Source organism: Schistocerca cancellata, chromosome 9 (assembly GCF_023864275.1).
Source record: "Schistocerca cancellata isolate TAMUIC-IGC-003103 chromosome 9, iqSchCanc2.1, whole genome shotgun sequence".
Classification (NCBI taxonomy): Eukaryota; Metazoa; Arthropoda; class Insecta; order Orthoptera; family Acrididae; genus Schistocerca; species Schistocerca cancellata.
Window position 1 is genome coordinate 390,323,137 of NC_064634.1, and position 20,932 is coordinate 390,344,068.

At 44.1% G+C, this 20,932-nt stretch overlaps 1 protein-coding gene across 1 annotated transcript in view; it reads left to right on the forward strand.

The window, feature by feature from the left end:
• The first annotated feature begins 2,135 nt into the window (after positions 1-2,135).
• LOC126100415 (cadherin-23) overlaps positions 2,136-20,932 on the forward strand; it is a 410,352-nt gene continuing 391,555 nt past the window's right edge. Inside the window, exon 1 of the mRNA XM_049911011.1 lies at positions 2,136-2,359. The gene's annotated coding sequence lies outside the window, so the exon portion shown is untranslated. The remainder of the gene's footprint in view (positions 2,360-20,932) is intronic.

Genomic DNA, 20,932 nt, shown 5'->3' on the forward strand with positions numbered 1-20,932 from the left:
ATAACCGAGTTGTCAACACGACAAACCGTCAAGTGGGGAACGTGGGTTCGATTCCTGGTACCACCAGAGATTTTTCGTTGGTGGGAGGACTCGACCGGGATGCATGCGGCTTTCTTATGCGAGTTGAAGAACTACGTGATTGAGAGGTAGCGGCTCCAAGGTCGGAACGTCGACAGCGTCCGGAAATGCGGTGTCCAGACCCCATCGTCCTCCATACAGCATCCGATGATGAATGACTGAGGATGATACGGCGGTCGGTCGACTGTCACCTGGTATTTAGAGCCTGATTGCGGGATTTGTATTTTTTTCATGACGATGGACCCCCTTCACTACAATTCTTCCACAAAAAAGAATCATCCGCCTCAGTTAACACGTGAGACAAGATTCACTGCAGGTAACACATATAAAATATTTCAGTCTCCAAATTAAATCATCTTAGTTATAATATTTATCCTAGCAAAAAGGGAAAGTACAGAAATATACAGTGAAGCACCGAAGAAACTGATATAGGGATGCGTGTACAAATACAGAGATACGTAAACAGCAGAGAACGGCGCTGCGGTCGGCAACGTCCCTATAAGACAAGTGTCTGGCGCAGTTGTTGGATCGGTTACCACTCCTACAATGGCAAGTTGATAAGATTTAAGTCAGTTTGAACGTGGTATTAAGATAGGCGTACGAGCGTTGGGTCTCAGCTTCTCCGAAGTAGCGATGAAGTGTGGATTTCCCCCGTACGAACATTTCACAAATGTACCGTGAATATCAGGAAACCGGTAAAATTCAACTCCGACATCGCTGCGGCCTGAAAAAGATCTTGCAAGAACGGGACCAATGACGACTGAACCCTTCCGCAAATTGCTGCGGATTTCAATGTTGGGCTGTCAACAAATGTCAGCGTGCGAACAATTCAACGGAACACCATCGATATGGGCTTTCGGAGCCGGAGGCCCATTCGTGTACCTTTGATGACTGCTCGACATAAAGCTTTACGGCTCGCCTGGGCCAGTCAACACCGACATTGGACTGTTGATGACTGGGAACATGTTGTCTGGTTGGGCGAGTCTCGTTTCAGATTGTATCGAGCGGATGGACGTGTAGGAGTATGGAGGAAACCTCATGAATCCATGGACCCTGCATGTCAGCTAGGGACTGTTCAAGTTGGTGGAGGCTCTCTGACGGTGTGTGGCGTGTGCAGTTGGAGTGATATGAGATCCCGGATACGTCTAGATTTGACTGACAGGTGACACGTACGTAAGTATTCTGTTGGATCACTTACATCCATTCATGTCCATTGGGCATTCTGACGAGCGATTCCAACAGGACCATGCGACACCCCACTCGTCCAGAATTGCTACAGAGTGGCTCCAGCAACATTCTTCTGAGTTTAAACTCTTTCGCTGGCGATCAGACTCCCCAGACATGAACGTTAGTGAGCATATCAGGGACGCCTTGCAACGCGCTGTTCATAAGAGATCTCCACCCCGTCGTACTCTTACGGATTTATGGAGAGCCCTGCAGGATTCATGGTGTCAGTTCCCTCCAGCACTACTTCAGACATTAGTCGAGATCATGACTCGTCGTGTTGTGGGGTTCTGCGTGGTCGCGGGGACCTACGCGATACTATACAGCTGAACCAGTTTTCTTGGCTCTTCAGTTCAGATACTTCATGCCGCTGAGGTGTAGTTTAGCTATCAGTCCGTAGTAGAATCATAGGTGTAGTGCATTCTAAAGTTGGACTAACTCTCTATTAAGTAGACAGTCGTTATGTATTGGCTCATAAATGTAGATTTCGTAATGCGAGTCCAGTGGACAGTGTGCAGAGTTGAAAATGCTAACACAAGTTAGTAAGAGGAGTAGGGCAACGTGATGCCAGCCTGATGGCTTAGAACGAGTCCGTCTTTAACGCTAAAATCCGAAGCGTGCAGTGTCAAGTCCGTTCTGGTAGGGTGGCTGCGAGAAAGGTTCAGGGCCGGACGGAAGGCACAGTGAGCGTGGTTCCGCCGGCTGCCGCCAGAGGCCTCCCCAGGCTCAGTGGTCCGCTCCACCGTCCCCCGCTCACCCGGCGGCGGAATGCGGTCGGACTTACCGTTGTAGTGGCCCGCGCGCCGAGCTGAGGCAGGGCGGAGCAACTCACAGCCAGTCCTCGCAGCATCGCCACACTGAGTGCGTGTGTAGACAAGTGTTCAGCGGTGCTCTGCGTGCGAGCGCTGCTTCCGCGCCGATTCTTCACGCGCCGGCCATTCCACCGGGCAGGGCCCCCGACAAACCGCGAATTCGTCTCAGCAAACCGTGACGAAGGGGTCTGCTGCCTCCACCGTTCCGAGTCGGCGTGGCGCGCGCTGGCAGGCCCTTCGCAAAGGTAATGTTCCATCTTCGGAACTGCATTACCCAACTTTCAATCGATATTCATCCTATGTGCAACAACACACAGACGTTATCAGTGGCTAGTTTTTTTGTGTCCTAAGAACTGCCGTGTTTGCAGAATAAATTATAGGCAATGGGTTCCACCTGTTAAAGCAAACCACAACTTCTTCTGTGATTACTTTTCTTGCCCGAACATGTCTCGACATATTTGTACCATCGTCAGCTAGTCTCAGTTTCTAGCTGGTTAGACTTTGTGGGAAATTCAGTAAATGGTTAGACGCCATGTCATAGCTTATGAGATTGTCTTTGTCACCATGCACAGTTGTGTTTTCAAGTTCAGCAGTTAAACTTATGAGTGATGTTACGCTTTATCCACACCATCTGCTAGACAGGAAGATGAGCATAATGACAAGAGCAGGGATGCACACTATGATAAGATACCTGACCAGCCAATGAAGGCCCTTCGAAGCCTAACCAATTGAAAGTAAATACTTCAGTAAAAGAAGATAGTACTGACGATTTCGCAAATGCGCCGAAACATGTTTCTATAGGAAAAGTAATGTAATGAAATTTTGTGATCTGAATAAACAATCAGAACGCAATTTCTATAATAATTCAACACACTGACAGCCTCAGCAGCATTTACATTTTTAGCCTAACAGAAATCCACATCTCCAGAATAAGATAAGTAATCGCTGTACGAAGGAACGTGTTTCGTAAGATTTTGTAATAATGTTAAACTCTTACTACCTTAAAACGGGTGACTTGGGACACTTTTTGTGTTTCCTTAACTATTTCTCAGTGCCCACGCAACTTATGAAAAGGATATGTATATCAAAAGTTAGGTCTGGGTCAGTAGATTACATTGATGTATCAAATATTATCTTAAATTCGGTCATTTATTTTTAATTTAATTTTTTGCTGGTAGCCCAAGTCACCCTGCAGGGTGGGGTGACTTGGGACATGTGGGTGACTTGGGACACCAACAAATATTTTCCACAAAACTGCATTCACCTCACCAAAGAGGTGACTGGGGACAGTGAAAATGTTTTTCTTTTTTCATTTTAAATATGTGATACCAGTTTTAGTGTCTTTTAAGATGAAATAATCAAAATTATGATATATTAAAATTAAAAACAAATCTTGAAAAGTTAAAAAATTACACGTTGTCGCTATAGCATTTCAGTTGATTTTGCACTACAAAGATGTCAATCCCTTGACAGAAACACACACACACAAGCGCACAGCTTCCACTGACTCTTCCACTGACTCTTCTAGCGACTCAGCACGTAAGTTTAATTTGGAAGAGCAGGAGAACTTGTCCATCACCCAAAGAACAGTCGTCGAAATTAATAAGACGGGCATAAAAGTATACAAGAGGAGAGGTAAGGCACGAATGTGTCTTATAAAATTTACGTTATTGCGCCATAAAGTGGATTAATAGTCTTTAAATCAAAAGCACCTAAGGTAAACTAAATAGAATCACAACAATCAATATCATATTTACTGACGACAGAGCGATAGTTACGAAAGTTTTTCGTAATGTCTGTACCTCACGTCCTCCACCGGTTCTCCCTGATCTTAGTCTCGAGTTTCGCTTTCTTGCTTTCCAAGAGTCTTGCCACTACAAATGTATTCCAAGTAAGTTTTAGCTATACGAAAATGATTTTCGTAATTAGATTATTTGGAGAAGCTTTCACGGATATGTCACACATACTATATTGCTTCATTGATCACTTTTTCCATCTGAGTGGTATTTCCATTGCTTCTGGAAATTCGGACCCCTATTTCTGAAACCAAACTAGCTACAAAGCCTAGTCGAATATGTTAACAAATAATTCTTTCTGTCGTTATGTACTGTTTCTTACAAACTATTTCTTTCGCTGTATGTGGTCTTTTGTCCAGAGTGGTCGTTCTGCGTACCTCTATAATCATTGTTGAAGTGGAGGAATTTGTTCATTTACTTACTTTTCTTTTTCACTATTATAATTATTCTTACTCCTTGTTATGATATTCTCACCCTTTTAATAATAAACTAGTTTAAATTTTGCCATTATCAGTAACCTAACAAAACAAATGTCAAATTATTCTCTGTTCACTTACAATTCTTTTTATTGTCAGCAGCTACTGCTACGTCGTCAATAAACACGAGACTGTGTTGCGCTGCTATTTATTTTTCCTGTCGATGATTTCTGTGTAAAGATTTTCATTTCATTTAACAATAAATTAATTACATTGCTATAATCGGCATTCATCTCCTCATGTTGTTTTGTTTTAGTTTTCTGATTCAGTGATTTCCCTGGTTCTTCATTCATTCAAGGACAAGTTTATAACGTTTGTCCCGCTCTTTCATCCTTATGGCCTTATAGCTCTATAAATTGTTAGACTTTTCCATAGGTCTGTCAAAACTATGTGTATGTTCCTTTAATATTCTTGACATCATCCTAACAATCTTCTCGAGATTAAAACGAGTTTCCATTGTTTTTATTTTGAACTAGGACTAATTCTCATCTTAGTTCTGATGACTCTTCTTTACCGATTCGATTTTTGATTAGACAAGTAAATACTTAAACACTCGTGAAACAACGCCTATTGCTCTTCTCTTGGAACATTCATTGTCTTCGACATAAAATCATGTCCGATCTCGCAAAAAGATAGTACGTAGATTTTTACAAATAATGAAACCTTTTACACACACTGGACAGAAGGTAATGATAAATGCCCGGTTAGATAGAAGAAAGGCCTTTAGATCCTCCTGTTATCAGCCTTAAATAAAATCATAAACACGTTCAGAGTAAAACACATGACGCATTTGGAAAGAGTCCTAAAGAAAATTGTGCACTTCTCAATAACTGGACTTTTCAAAACCCAGAAAAACAAGTTCTTACTTAAATGGATGCAATCGCAATTATTTTGAGAAAATTTGCGCTTTATCGTTGTAAGAAAGCTGCCACCAGACGTGAAAGAAAATATTATTATTCCATCTCTTGAAATGTGATCTCTAAGTGAATGTTTTGTGACACACTGGCTTCCAAATGACTTTGTTGATATATTACAAAATCAGTCTGCTTCCTACAGATGTTGAAGAGGCAAAATATTTTTCGAGGTGAGAATATCGGGAGTTATCTACTGTTCAGAAGTCGTACTAAGTAGGTGCTTTCTTAAGTATGAGATGTGAAATGACTTCCTAATTATCTCAAATACTACCCACGGCAGTAAAATGTCACGCCTTTTCTGTTGGTACTTCGAGTCTTCTTCTGTCTCAAACGCTTTCAGTACAGTTCATGAAGCTGTGAAACACAAGTTCGCTGCTCTTTGATCACAGTACCTACACTGGTTACCTAATTTGAAACTAAATATGTTGTTCCACATTCGTATCCCAAATTTAATGTAAGAAATTTTGTATGACATCGGAGTGTTCGTCTGCATTGACGTAGCCCTGATATGCTGTGTATATCTGTTATGACACATCCAACACTGTAGTCTCTGATAAAAAATTGAATTTTTTTAACTGCCCCTGTTGCCAAACTATTTAGGTGTAGACAGCCTAGCAAATATTCCACCGCTAATCTAGTACTTTCGTTGCGCACTTCATTTGTTAGTCAAATTTTAAGCCGCGCGGTCTTGGGCGCATTGTCACGGTCCGCGCGGCTCTCTCGTTGGAGGTTCAACTTCTCTCTCGGGCATGGGTGTGTGTGTTGTCCTTAGTGTAAGTTAGTTTAAGTTAGATTAAGTAGTGCGTAAGCTTAGGGACCGATGGCCTCAGCAGTTTGGTCCCATAAGGCCTTACCACAAATTTCCAAATTTCGTTTTTACCATTCCTTAGAAAAACAAGTAAGTCTTAAGTACTTCTTTAACTTTTCCTTCAAATTTTCAATTACAAGGGCTCTGCTTTCTTTCGGTACTATATCTCAAACATGCTGCGTCTAAATCTGTTTTAACACTTTACTGCCAACACTTGCAAAGCAGCTTATTCCAGGAGACGGTGTGCACCGTCCAGAACCGACAGAGAAGGGGAAAAAGTGTAAGAGAAGGCATGGTGGTAGAGTGAAAACTGCGCCTTTGTCGTTACCCGTTGGGAGAGTCAATTCTTTTTTACTCATTATCTGCTATCCGCAGTCTTTCACTCTGAACACCTGGCTCTGAAACAGTCGGCTGTTTTAGCACAAGAGAGAAAGCTCCCTGTAAAGGCCTTCCGTACCCTTCGGAAGCAGTGTAAGTTGGTGAAAAGTACAGTATTTTAAGATTTACTAATTTCCTGCTTCGATTCTCTGCTGTCAAGATTGTCTGAAGAAGTAAATAAATGCAACCGCAGACGAGTTGCCAACTATGTTATGTTAAGAACAGCCAAACTGAAATTTTCCTAACTAACCCAACTAATTTTTGTTTAAAAAAATAGTGCCCAAGCAACAAATTTAAAGAGCTCCATTCCACCTCAGTTTCGACTAAGTTTTTTAGGTTTCCTTTGCTAATAAGAAAAATACTGGAACTGGGAATGTCTTCGCAAATAATCACTACCTTGGGGTGTAGTAGCTAAAAGCTTACATATGGGTAAATTAAAAAGTTTCCAAGTCCAAAACAAAGTTATCAGGAGGTTTATCCAGTAATGTCGTCGCTATAAAACTGAAGCCGAGCCTTGCGTCGCTGTCGTAAAACACTGAACTCGTACACGGTAGGAGAATGCGAATTACTGTCAGGCCATCCTGGTTCATGTTCCTAGTACATGCTGGGATGGTTCTATCAACACGGTCACGTCCTATCACATCACCTCCGTCCCTGGCAACATAGCAATCGTTTCGTCCCTAATGCCGTCGGCATCGACGATCCGTCCCCGCTGTGGCTTCTTATGCTTCCTATTCAATAGCGTTCTATGGTCTGCCACTAAAAAATACATCGCTCTACAGCACTCTGCCCGGACCATTTAACCTACGGAGCGAAGCCGTGTTTGCTTTGGATAAAGCCTAAAATGAACAGGAAAGATGATTTTCATTATGTCACAACATTTTGATGGAGCACATTCACATATTTCCAGTTACACCGGACGACGGTGGAGTTAGCTGCAGACAATCATAGCTATGAAAGTAACTAAAACATAATTTGAAAAATAAAAAAAACCCTGAGCAAAATAAACCGTTATACTGTGTGGACAAAAAGTTAAGTGCAATAAACTATCAAACTGTGTAGACTAGTCTTTTGAGGTTAGTAATTTTCATTTAACATCTTAGTACTATGTCTTTGTACCGACAACTGTACAATAAAGCTAACTAAGAACAAAGACAAAAAAACGAAATGTTAACTACTCACGATAGCTTCATGAAGATTGACGTCAAGGTTATTATACACTGAAGAGCCAAAGAAACTGATACAAATGCCTGATATCGCAGCTCGCAGAAGTGCCGCAACACGACTTAGCATGGACTCGACTAATGTCTGAAGTAGTGCCGGAGGGAATTGACTCCATGTATTTTACATGACTGTCCGTAAGTCTGTAAGAGCACGAGGGGGTGGACATCACTTCTGAACAGCACGTCTGGGTAGTGTTTAAGCTCAGAATAGTGTTCCTGGAGCCAATCTGCAGCAATTCTGGAGGTGTGGGATGTCACATTGTCCTGGTGGAATTGCCAAAGTCTGTCGGAATGCACAATGGCCATGAATGGATACAGGTGATCACACAGGATGCTTACGTACGTGTTGTCTGTAAGAGTCGTATCTAGACCTATCACGGGTCCCATATTACTCCAACTGCACACGCCCCACACCATTACAGAGCCTCCATCGGTCCGAAGCTCGTGGTCGTGCGGTAGCGTTCTCGCTTCCCGCGCCCGGGTTCGATTCCCGGCTGGGTCAGGGATTTTCTCTGCCTCGTGATGACTTGGTGTTGTGTGCTGTCCTTAGGTTAGTTAGGTTTATGTAGTTCTAAGTTCTAGGGGACTGATGACCATCGATGTTAAGTCCCATAGTGCTCAGAGCCATTTTTAGAGCCTCCATCAGCTTGAAAAGTCCCCTGCTGACTAGCACGGCCCATGGATTCATGAGGTTGTCTCCGTACCCCTACACGCCCATCCGCTCGATACAATTCGAAACGAGACGCGTCCGACCAGGCAACGTGTTTCCAGTCATCAACAGTCCAATGTCGGTGTTGACGGGCCCAGGTGAGTCGTAAAGCTTTGTGTCGTGCTGTCACCAAGAGTACACTAGTGGGCCTCCGGCTCCGAAAACCAACATCGATTGGTGTTTCGTTGAACGGTTTGCGCGCTGACACTTGTTGATGCCCCAGCATTGAAATCTGCAGCAGTTTGCGGAAGAGTTGCACTTTGTCACGTTGAACGGTTGTCTTCAATCGTCATTTGTCCCGTTCTTGCAGGATCGTTTTCCGGCCGCAGCGATGTCGGAGGTTTGACGTTTCACCGGATTCCTGACATTGCACTCCTGAAATGGCCGTACGGAAAAATCGCCATTTCATCGCTACCTCGGAGATGCTGTGTCCCATCGCTCTTGCGCAGACTATAACACCACGTTCAAACTCACTTAAATCTTGATAATCTGCCATTGTAGCAGCAGTAACTGACCTAACAACTGCGCCAGACACTTGCCGACGGCAGCGCCGTGTTCTGCCTGTTTACATATCTCTGTATTTGAATATGCATGCCCATACCTGTTTCTTTGGAGCTTCAGTGCAGAGCACTTTGCTCAGCATGGCTGGAGGAAATTATTCTCGTAATATTCACTTTATGGGTAAAAATAAATTGGGCAAAGACATCAATACAATTTGTGCACATGCAGCTCAGGAACATCCAGCCAGCAGCATAGCATTGAATGCAAAAGGCTATTTCTTCACAAATATTTTTGGGAACAGGGTTCACGATTGTCTCGGAACTAACAACAATGTCCCGAAAGCCTTGATCAAAAGAGTGGATTTGTTTGAATGTATTGCTGGGTCAATACTACCAAAGTTAATGTGTGAACTTTACCAGACTGGATGCTAAAAAGAGAAAAATTAATGGTTCACTCGATTCGTGGGATCTAAGTGGATTCATTTATTAGGTTTATGGATATGTGAGGATGTATGACAGAATTTGTATTTACATTTTGTTTTTACATTTGTTTGTACATTTTTCCAAATTGAAAAACATATTAGATTTTCTTTCGAAATCCTAGAATTACGTTTTGCATTTGTTGTTAGTGATGTTAAATTTACAAGGGGCAGTGAAATGAAAACGAGATAGATGGAAAAAGTTAGTAAACTGTTTATTATTGCAAAAATAATTGTCATAACTGTTAATACAAGTATACGCTACTGTGAGACAAGACGGTCAGTGTCTTCATGGAATAATATTTGTGGTTGTTTAGGGAACCATAACTGTACCCAGCCGTGCACCGTTTCGTTCGAAACAATTCGACGACCACGAATTTCTTTCTTCGGCGCTCCAAAAATACGGAAACCTCTTGAGCAGAGATCGGGTCTGTGTGGAGGACGTATAAAGGCTTCCTAGAGAAATAAATGTAGCGTACTCGAAACAATTTTTAAATCCCCGCCCAAGGGTGGCATGCCTGGGTACAATCACGGTTGTGTGGGCAACCGCAAACATTTTTCCTACTCACAAACTTTTTTCCATGACTGTTTGGTCTCACACTGGGATAAATGTATTAGAAATAATAAACAGTTTACATATTTTTTCCAGCTTTCTGGTTTTCATGTGACTGGTCCTTATAGAATTATTGTTTAGTACAGTGAAAACTGGAGAGTCATGTATTTTAATTATCGAATAACACCATCATTGCACCTCTACTGCAATACTTTTTTTAATTTTTACCTCAAATTTCATGACGTGATTTCGACTTTGCGTTCTTTTTCAGTTGTCTCCTGTATAAAAAGGAAAATTGACAAGATAAACGACCAGCTCACCCTTTCAGCTCCCCCCTCTCCCCCCTCCCCGATTTTTTAAAGAATCGAACTCTTATTACTTTGCGAACGAGTTAATGTGTTTCATATTTGACGTTCATCACCTAAAACTTTCACGATTGAATACGCAAAAACGAATCTGCGGCAGTAAAACTTAGCCAGTCACCGAGATAGTTTGGAAGTTTTTCCAGTAAGTGAGCGTGTCTGGGTGAGTCTATGAGTACGATCTTGTCCGACTACGCTGCTGCTATGTTTATGGCTTTCCGGTACTTCCAGCGTAGTTCATTAAATAGTCAAGACTTACCTTGTAATGGTCTCGAAAAATTCGCGTCTAACGTAACTAGCTATGAGTAGGAGTTTAAAGTTTCCTAACTTTGACTGTTCAGTTCAAATCATTACCTTCAGTTAGTTTAGTTAGCATCTCCGCTCTTTAGCATAACAGGTATTAGCTGGCCCACCTTACTTTAAATGCACATCCTATTGCGCGGTCATTTTATTGTCGCAGCTCCGTAACGGTGCCAATCCCACCTGTGGTTACCTGGAAAATTATAATCGACAGTCATCTATCAGGTTCTTTTTTCTCCGCCCAGTATATAGGTGCGCCCTAAATTTTGGGAGCTCCACCAGCTTTAAACATACTCGTATGGATCCAGAAGTCTTCGTCTTATAAGCATTCATCCCGTCTAGCATGGGATCCGTTGCACTCAAGATTTGGTAAATTTAATTTATTTAACCTTGCTGTCGGATGTCTTTCCTGTCGCAACAGAAATATGATCAGGTAATCATTTCCCGCTACAGTTTTCTCCGGGAAGAAAAATGGGCCTATCATCCTATCGAGCATTAGGCTGCACCAAACATTAAGCTTCGGGCTATCACGGATGTGTTGACGTGTGTAGTGTGGGTTTCTGGAGCTTGAAATCATAATGTCGTGGCGATTCATATGACTAGAAATGTGGAAACGTTGCTTCATCTGTAAACAGGAACTTTGTCAGGTAGTCATTGTCAACATCTCTAGGATCCAGCATGAAACACGCCAATGCATATCGCAGAGGACGATCGTTTGGCTGCTATGCTTGGACCATTTGGACTTTGTACGCAAAAAGGCGTACCGCCTATGTAACGCTTAAGAGCTGATCTGACCCCCCCCCCCCCCCCCCCCGCCACCGCATACGCGTGATGCACGACTAGATTTGCGCTCTACCATAATTACATAAATTACGTATGAAATTGTAGAATTACCGGAAGTATTGGTAGAATTGGCAGGAAAAGAAACGTAAACGAGTGTGTAAGAGAGGAACTGGGAGCCGACAACTTCTTTTGGTTTTTTTGTTTATTGGTTTGTTTTGCACATAATTGGAACCACACATCATTCAGTGTAGCTTACACACTACCTAACCTAAATTATCCAAAGAACAAACACACACACCCATGCCCGAGGGAGAACTCGAACCTCCGCCTACTCGATAGAACATTCTTCAACATGAACGTAGTCAGGAGTTTCCTATCATTATTGATAAATGTGAAGTTATTTTTGAGAAACAGAGACGTATTTCATAGAAGTTTAACGAAGTATTGACAATGTTTGATATGTTTTTGTTTTACGGTTTACGTTTATTTTACCTTTTTGTTGAGGAAATTCTAAATCTGTATAGTTTTCTTTAGTTTTACTACAACTTCCTTCTGTTTCACGTTACAGATCAACAGTTCTGGAATAAAACCTGAACAGAACATTGACAGTTTCAGTTTTGCCACAAATACTGTTTATCCTGTGGTAACAGAAAGGAGGGTAGCTATGTAGAATAAACATATTCTGTAGGTTGCAGAACCGTTTGAAATGCCCCTGATGGACTTCTTAGGTGTCGTTCAACGACAAGTCGAAGTTCGAAGTCGCTGATCTGTCCTGGCCGATTCGTTCTACTGCTACTGTTCCTCTGCTGACAACACAATACTGCGCGCCTCCTTCCTAGTAGTCAAGTCCGCATAACATGGGGGTGTCCATATACTTTTGATCAGATGGCGTATGCTGCACGCCATCAGTCGTCAGCTACGCTGGTACTACTGATGAATTTTGGCTCTGACTTCAAGCAGCGTGGACTGGAAGTAGTTATAAATAAAAGTTATTGATGCAGCAGCTTCCTGCGGCTGGAAGATATCGTTCCTGCGCCCTGATGGATTTGTGTTCGCTTATGGAGTGGTTACTCCTGCACGACCACGTACTGGCTTTCGATAAACATTTCTAGTGCTTCGGAATTGTCATCATAGCCTTGAGCGAGGTGACTCTATGGTCAAGCCGCACCACTTACGGTTGGAATTACCGTGTCCGGCCATCCATATTTAGTTTCCGTCATTTCCCGAAACTGCTTAAGTCGAATGCGTAAGTGGTTGCTTTGAAAAGGGCAGGAACAATTTCCTGCGTCATACTCGTCCAATAGTATTCCGCCTGCAGTGATCGCATCGTCGATGGGACATAATACCCTTTTTTCCTTCTTCCCTTGTTCCATTTCAGCAGCATCTCAATGATATTCCTTCAGAGAGTGAAAGTGTTTCTTCGTTTGTATCACAAAGTCGGTGAATTAGAGGAATAAACACTAGTAAAAAATGGCTCTGAGCACTATGGGACTTAACGTCTATGGTCATCAGTCCCCTAGAACCTAGAACTACTTAAACCTAACTAACCTAAGGCCAGCACACAACACCTAATCATCACGAGGCAGAGAAAATCCCTGACCCCGCCGGAACGAACACTAGTACCACAGATAAGTGTTGTCGAGTGAAGTGAGCAGTGGGGAGACGTCCAGTGTCTTCATAACTTAGGAGCCCCGTAAGGTGGCCTCCTTCAGCGGCGAAGTTTGTTTTGCACGGGCCGAATACCGGTACCCTGAGAGCACAGCCTCCTCAGCTCATAGCGCACGGCAGCGCTAAACTAGGCCATCGCGAATACCGGTTTCACACTTCCGTCCACGTGCTACGCCGCATGGCTTCAGTATTCTGTCAAACGCCAATGAAAACCATTTCCACAGAAAACATACACAATAAGGAGTACGACTACATAAGAGTAAACGAAGACTGCCGTTTAACCTACTGTCGATAACGCAACGTAGGGAGGGGGGGGGGGGGGGGGTGTTGGGGAAGGAGACCAGACAGCGAGGTCATCGGTCTCGTCAGATTAGGGAAGGATAGGTAAGGAAGTCGGCCGTGCCCTTTCAAAGGAATTATCCCGGCATTTGCCTGGAGAGATTTTGGGAAATCACGGGAAACCTAAATCAGGATGGCCGGACGCGGGATTGAACCGTCATATTCCCGAATGCGAGTCCAGTGTCTAACCACTGCGCCACCCCGCTCGGTCTACTGTCTATAACCAAGTCATTATAGAGGGTGTAAATTTTAAGTTGACGAATCAGAATAACCCGAAAAATAAGCTTCACACGAAAAAATGTGTAGAATCCAAAGTTGATTATTTTCGAGAGGGACATCTGCTGGTGCTAAAATTAGCCCGCCACCCCAGCCCCCTGGGGGTGGGGCGGGGGGGGGGGGAACTTTAAAATTTCTAATAGCAACCCCCATTTTTTTATTGCAGAATCAGATTCTACATGAGAAACTGCGTACATTTTGTCTCAAACATTTGTTTCGATTCTTGGTAGTTGGCGCCGTAATTCAAGAAAATTCATGTTCTCATTTTTGCGTGAAAAATGGTTACGGATAAATAAAAAATACTTATTTACTTCATAAGTGTTAGTTAGTTAGGTAGTCAGATAATTTGTTTGATAATAGAAAGTTGTATTGTCTCATGACCACGAAACAAACAAAACTTATCCGAATCTGCGGAAAAAATTAATATTTGGGTTAACATTTGTAAGACTCTAATTCCTCTCTCTCAAACCCCACCCTATCGGGAGAGAGGGAGAGTTTTAGTTTTAGCGAATCAAAATTTTCGAAGTAAATAAGCATTTTTTACTTTTCCGTAACCATTTTCCACGGAAAACTGACAACATTGACTTTTTTGGATTACAGCGCCCACTACCAAGAATCAAAACAAATGTTTAAGATAAAATGTACGTAGTTTTTCATGTAGAATCTGATTCTGCAATAAGAAATGGCGGTTCCCATTTGAAATTTCAAAGTTGCCTCCAGCCCCACCCCCAGGGGGCTGGGGTGGCGGGCTAATTTTTAGCGCCAGCAGATGTCCCTCTCGAAAATAATCAGCTTTCGATTCTACACATTTTTTTCGTGTGAAGCTTATTTTTCGAATTATTCCTGGTTTGTCAACAAAATTTACACCCTGTATACGGAACGCTAGGCCGATTCTGAATGGGACTGGGGTAAGAAACTGGCTGTAGCCTGCATCGGAGTACACAATCCCTGTCGTCGTTAGGGTGCGCACGGAAATCCTATATCTCGGGTGTTGGATGGTTGCTTGAACCCTCCCCGTCTCAAACACGAGTAGAGTGGCGGAAGTGCTACACCATCTCGTTCACTTCGGATAAAGAAGGGGATGTATATATATAACTGGGAAAATAGGTTGAATATATATTTTCTTAGTATCTTTGGTCAGTTAAGATACTACCCGGTTTCCTATACTTTGGGTGTGTTGCATTCCTGTTGTCCGTTATCTCATAATGCGCTTTCATTACGTGTGCGATCAATGCAGTAAACAGATCGTAAAGACCGGCTTGTGTAGCGTAACGCGCAGCGCGCTGCCTTGTGGAAGAGGAAAATGAACCAGAACTGGACCGAATCTGCACGGAGGATTGAGACCGTGGCTGGTGCGCTCGTTCAGGCAAATGAGAATCGCGGTTTGTCGTTTAGTACATGTAAAATATTTTTGTCCTTCGTTGCAGATATGACACGGGTTGCACCAAAATGGCGACGGCCCAAGGAAGGTGAAATATGTCTTCTGCTATGCACAATCCAAATTTATGACAACGATAGTGCGGAATTATCGACGTCAGTACGGGTGGGCACCACCTGGAAAAAGAGGCATAGTCTGGTGGTCCCAAAATATTAAAGAGACAGCAGAGGCAAGAAACCTTCCTCGGAGTGTACGTCCGCTTGTGTATAAGCACGTTTTGACCAAGAACAAGCTGCATTTCAACGTATTTCATGCATAGAGTTGTAGAAAACTACCGTAGGCTACCTTACGTAAGCGTAGACTAGGGCAATTTTCCTAGTAGCTTTGATCAGTTAAGATCGTACCCGCGTTACCTGTGTGTGCATTACCGTTGGCCGATATAATGCGCTTCCTTTACGTATACGACCAGTGACTTACTAGATTCCCCTAAAAACCGGAAGCGGTGAACCGTCTAGAAATTGAGTGAGCAGAACAAAGTGGTGAGGAGAGATCAGCGACTTCGAACGCCGACTTGTCATTGGACATCACCTAAGAAATCCATCAGTGGCATATCAACCCTCGTAAAGTTACCACCGGCTTGGGTGGCCGAGCGCTTCTAGGCACTACAGTCTGGAACCGCGCGACCACTACGGTCGCAGGTTCGAATCTTGCCTCGGGCATGGATGTGTGTGATGTCCTTAGGTTAGTTAGGTTTAATTAGTTCTAAGTTCTAGGCGACTGATGACCTCAGAAGTTAAGTCGCATAGTGCTCAGAGCCATTTTGCTCAGAGCCATTTGAACTTTTTTTGTTGTTGTGTAAAGCTGCCCAAGGCGACTGTTGGTCATGTGACTGTGAAGTGGGGACGCGAAGGAACAACCATAGCTAAACCAGAACCAGGCAAACCTCACGCACCGGCGGACAGGAACCGTCGAGCTTCGTGGTGGGCGGCCGCAGTAAATCGCATGAAATGAGCGAAAGGAGTCACTCGTGAGTTTCAAAGTGCTGCCGACAGTCCAGCTATTACAGTGACAGTGCTTTGGGATTTAAAACAATGGGGTACTATGGTCGAGCAGCTTCTCATAATCTACACATATCTGTTGCCAGTGCTAAGTAACCGTTGAGGTGGTGTAAAGAGTGACGCACTAGACAGTGGATGACTGTAAACGAGTGATCTGAAGTGGGGAATCACCCATCATGTGTTGTGCCTCCGGTCCCCTTATTGCGCTTTAGAAAGCGCTACATGCGGAAGAATATGAACACATTTCACATCATTGTTACTGCGTACAATAGAGGAACATTTCTGAGACGGTAATTGTCTGAATCAGTATGACGATGCACCTCATCATAAAGCGGCATCTGTGGGGAACGGTTTGGTGACATTCCTGCAGTAAACTGGCCTGCCAAGGGTCGCGACCTGAATCCAATGGAAAACTCCTCGGATCAGCCAGGACGCCGACTTTGCTCCAGACACCAGTGTCCATCATCACTACCTTCATTGGTTTTGGCTCTTGCGGTATTTTGGGCTGCTATTCCTCCATAGAAGTTCAGACACCTCCCCAGCAGAGCTGAAGCCGTCATACAGACGAAGGCCGGACACACAGCCCACATAAGTGCCCACTGTTACGTGTCCGGATGCTTATGATCAATTAGCGTACTTACTTTTTTCTTTATCCCAGAATTTAAAGATACCGCTTCAGTTGTAAAATTCTTTCATTATTATGACCGGTTTCGGGCTCTCATAAGCCCATCCTCAGGTGTCGCACAGGAAAGAGCAAGCAGCGGGAGACAATTTTCACATGCCACAACACATACAAAAAACAAAAAAATTCATAAGAAAAGTTTTAAAAAACTTTTTAAAAAACATTTCGAAACCGCCGGTCGGGCTAGGTGCTGTGAAACCTGTTGTGTCTAGACAAGACAGTCTAGACACAGGGCGAGGAAGGCGAAAGGGCACGCGCTTAATTCACGCAGGCTTGCTTAGGTCTGAAACAGGATACGTAATGAATGCTATAAAGAAAAGTACGTAGCTGCTGGAATACTTAACTTTAATCCATCATTTGTATACAGCATTCTTGTTGATACAAGTGAGACTCTCTCTATAAATGGTTAATGGCGCCTTGCTAGGTCGTAGCCATGGACTTAGCTGAAGGCTATTCTAACTGTCTCTCGGCAAATGAGAGAAAGGCTTCGTCAGTGTAGTCGCTAGCAAAGTCGTCGTACAACTGGGGCGAGTGCTAGTCAGTCTCTCTAGATCTGCCGTGTGGTGGCGCTCTGTCTGCGATCACTGACAGTGGCGACACGCGGGTCCGACATGTACTAATGGACCGCGGCCGATTCAAAGCTACCACCTAGCAAGTGTGGTGTCTGGCGGTGACACCACAAAACCTATGTCAATGCGAAAGTGACACCAGACAGTACTACGGACGACTGCCTGGGTAGGGAAATATACAAACAATACCAGGACACTTACACTGACTGTACTGTGACCGCCGAGCCCCGCTGTGGACGTGTTCTAGGAGCGGTGTGCTGCCTACGAGCGCAGAACAGGGAGTAGCGGATGCGAACGGGGATGATGATTGGTAAAGCAGAGTGGCAAAAGGGCTCCCATCTATTGACAGAAGAACGCGGGGCTACTAGGCCGGCCGTTCACAATTTGAATTACTGATGTACATTTAAAATGAAGAAAAAACAAAACAAAAAAACATAAAAAGTACACTAAATAAGGTAAGTGCGTTATGCGTAGTAAAGGAGCGTACTGAACAGGTCATGAGTGACATATCATGGTGATCTTCATCCCAGAGGACCAATTTTTGCACTGAACCAAGGGAACTGACGAATCGAAGAACCTGGGCTCTTGGACACCAGCATTGCACCACAGCAGAATGGAGTAGGGTCATGTTTGCTAACGGCACCAGGATTGGTTTGCAACCGGACGATCGACGTTTTAGGGTTTGGAGGAGTGCTAGATGACAACAGGAAAGCAGATACGTTCAGGAAATCCATCCGTTTGCAGGTGGAAGTGCTATGTTCTGGGGGGCAATAATGATGGGACGGCGGACTCACTAATTTCCATCTACAGAAATTTGACAGGTCCCCGGTATCCGCAAGAGGTCCTACAAACGATTGTAAGGGCCTACAGACGTGAATTCGGTGACAAGTTTATCCTAGTCGATAACAATGCAAGGCCGCACCGTACTCTAGCAGGTGCAACATCAGCCGAATGCATCGGCCAGCATAGCCCCCAGGCATGAATGCAATTGAGCATGTACGGGACCTGCTGAAAGTGGCCATTGCACAGTGTCCGAATCCACACGATAATCTTCATTGAAGCTGCCATCGAGCAGGGGGCCTCTTATCCCGACATAAACTTGAGGGTCTCGCCCGGAGCATGCCTCGCGGAGTGGAAGAACTCATCCGTGTGCGGGTAGGACACGCTCACTACTAAAGACTTATAATCATCATCATAAGATACAGATTTTCATTGTTTTTGCTTTCAAGATTTACACTTATTAGAGAGCCTGCTTTGGTTTTAATGAATTTTTGTAACTAACCAAAACCGTTCATGTTTGGAAAAGGAATTAATTTTGTTAACGAGGCATTGTACGAATCTTAATGGGTGTAGTATAAGAAGTCATTGTAGTAAACTGTATGATGTTTCTGGCTTTTGTTGATGTGTGTAGCATTATGATAGAAGCCAAATAAAAAAGATAAGTTTTGTCCTTAACCAGCATTATCAATGTCGATCACGTGTAAAATTCTATCTCGCGCACTATTAGCAGTACCAGGAGCACCTCTGAAGATGTCCGACGCATCTCTGGACGAAACGTCAGGAACGATGGGTCGTTACCAGATGACCCAGCGGATTCGTCAGCAACTGAGACAGCCGGTCGTGAAATGCTTCACTAGACAGTCTGCGGAGTTGGCCAGGTTTGTGGCGATGCCGAAGCGGCGGGTTTCGCCAAAGGTCAGGCGTGGGCGACCCGCTCCGTGTCGGGCGGTGCACGGCAGAGTGGAGGAGAGAACAGAAGAGAGGAGGTGGCCACGCTGCCAGCTTTCTACGAGTGAACCACGGCCCTCCACGGCAGAGCTGCGTGCCGGCCGCGCGGCCTGCGTCTATCACTGGCCGCCGAGCCACGGCTGGAGCGCTCACCAGCACCTCCAAAACTTGTGGACTAGGTGATTTCCTCTCGTCTTACGGTACCGGCGGAGGACGCTATCTTGTAGGGCTCAAAAATCTGCTCTCCCCCTGCGCAGGTACATTTACCGAAAGCATAAAAACCAACCCGATCTACACAGGGTGCACAAAAATGCGGAAACACCAAAAACACGTAGCATTACCATGCCTAATAAGGTCACGGAAACCAGCTGGCACTCAAAAATGCTACCAGTCTTCTCGGAATGGACAAATACAAATTCTAGATAACTTTCAGAGTGCTCTTATACCATTCTTCATGCAAAATAGTGCAAGTTCAGATAACGGTAATGGAGCTGGAAAGCGATCGCGAACCAATCTCTCCAAGTAAGACCACAAAGGTCCAATAATAATGTGGTATGGTGAGTGTGGTAGGCAGTGGAAATACTAGAGTGCATCATCGGGCTCACCATCCACGGACAATCTACATCTACATCTACATTTATACTCCGCAAGCCACCCAACGGTGTGTGGCGGAGGGCACTTTACGTGCCACTGTCATTATCTCCCTTTCCTGTTCCAGTCGCGTATGGTTCGCGGGAAGAACGACTGTCTGAAAGCCTCTGTGCGCGCTCTAATCTCTCTAATTTTACATTCGTGATCTCCTCGGGAGGTATAAGTAGGGGGAAGCAATATATTCGATACCTCATCCAGAAACGCACCCTCTCGAAACCTGGCGAGCAAGCTACACCGCGATGCAGAGCGCCTCTCTTGCAGAGTCTGCCACTTGAGTTTGTTAAACATCTCCGTAACGCTATCACGGTTACCAAATAACCCTGTGACGAAACGCGCCGCTCTTCTTTGGATCTTCTCTATCTCCTCCGTCAACCCGATCTGGTACGGATCCCACACTGATGAGCAATACTCAAGTATAGGTCGAACGAGTGTTTTGTAAGCCACCTCCTTTGTTGATGGACTACATTTTCTAAGGACTCTCCCAATGAATCTCAACCTGGTACCCGCCTTACCAACAATTAATTTTATATGATCATTCCACTTCAAATCGTTCCGCACGCATACTCCCAGATATTTTACAGAAGTAACTGCTACCAGTGTTTGTTCCGCTATCATATAATCATACAATAAAGGATCCTTCTTTCTATGTATTCGCAATACATTACATTTGTCTATGTTAAGGGTCAGTTGCCACTCCCTGCACCAAGTGCCTATCCGCTGCAGATCTTCCTGCATTTCGCTACAATTTTCTAATGCTGCAACTTCTCTGTATACTACAGCATCATCCGCGAAAAGCCGCATGGAACTTCCGACACTATCTACTAGGTCATTTATATATATTGTGAAAAGCAATGGTCCCATAACACTCCCCTGTGGCACGCCAGAGGTTACTTTAACGTCTGTAGATGTCTCTCCATTGAGAACAACATGCTGTGTTCTGTTTGCTAAAAACTCTTCAATCCAGCCACACAGCTGGTCTGATATTCCGTAGGCTCTTACTTTGTTTATCAGGCGACAGTGCGGAACTGTATCGAACGCCTTCCGGAAGTCAAGGAAAATGGCATCTACCTGGGAGCCTGTATCTAATATTTTCTGGGTCTCATGAACAAATAAAGCGAGTTGGGTTTCACACGATCGCTGTTTCCGGAATCCATGTTGATTCCTACATAGTAGATTCTGAGTTTCCAA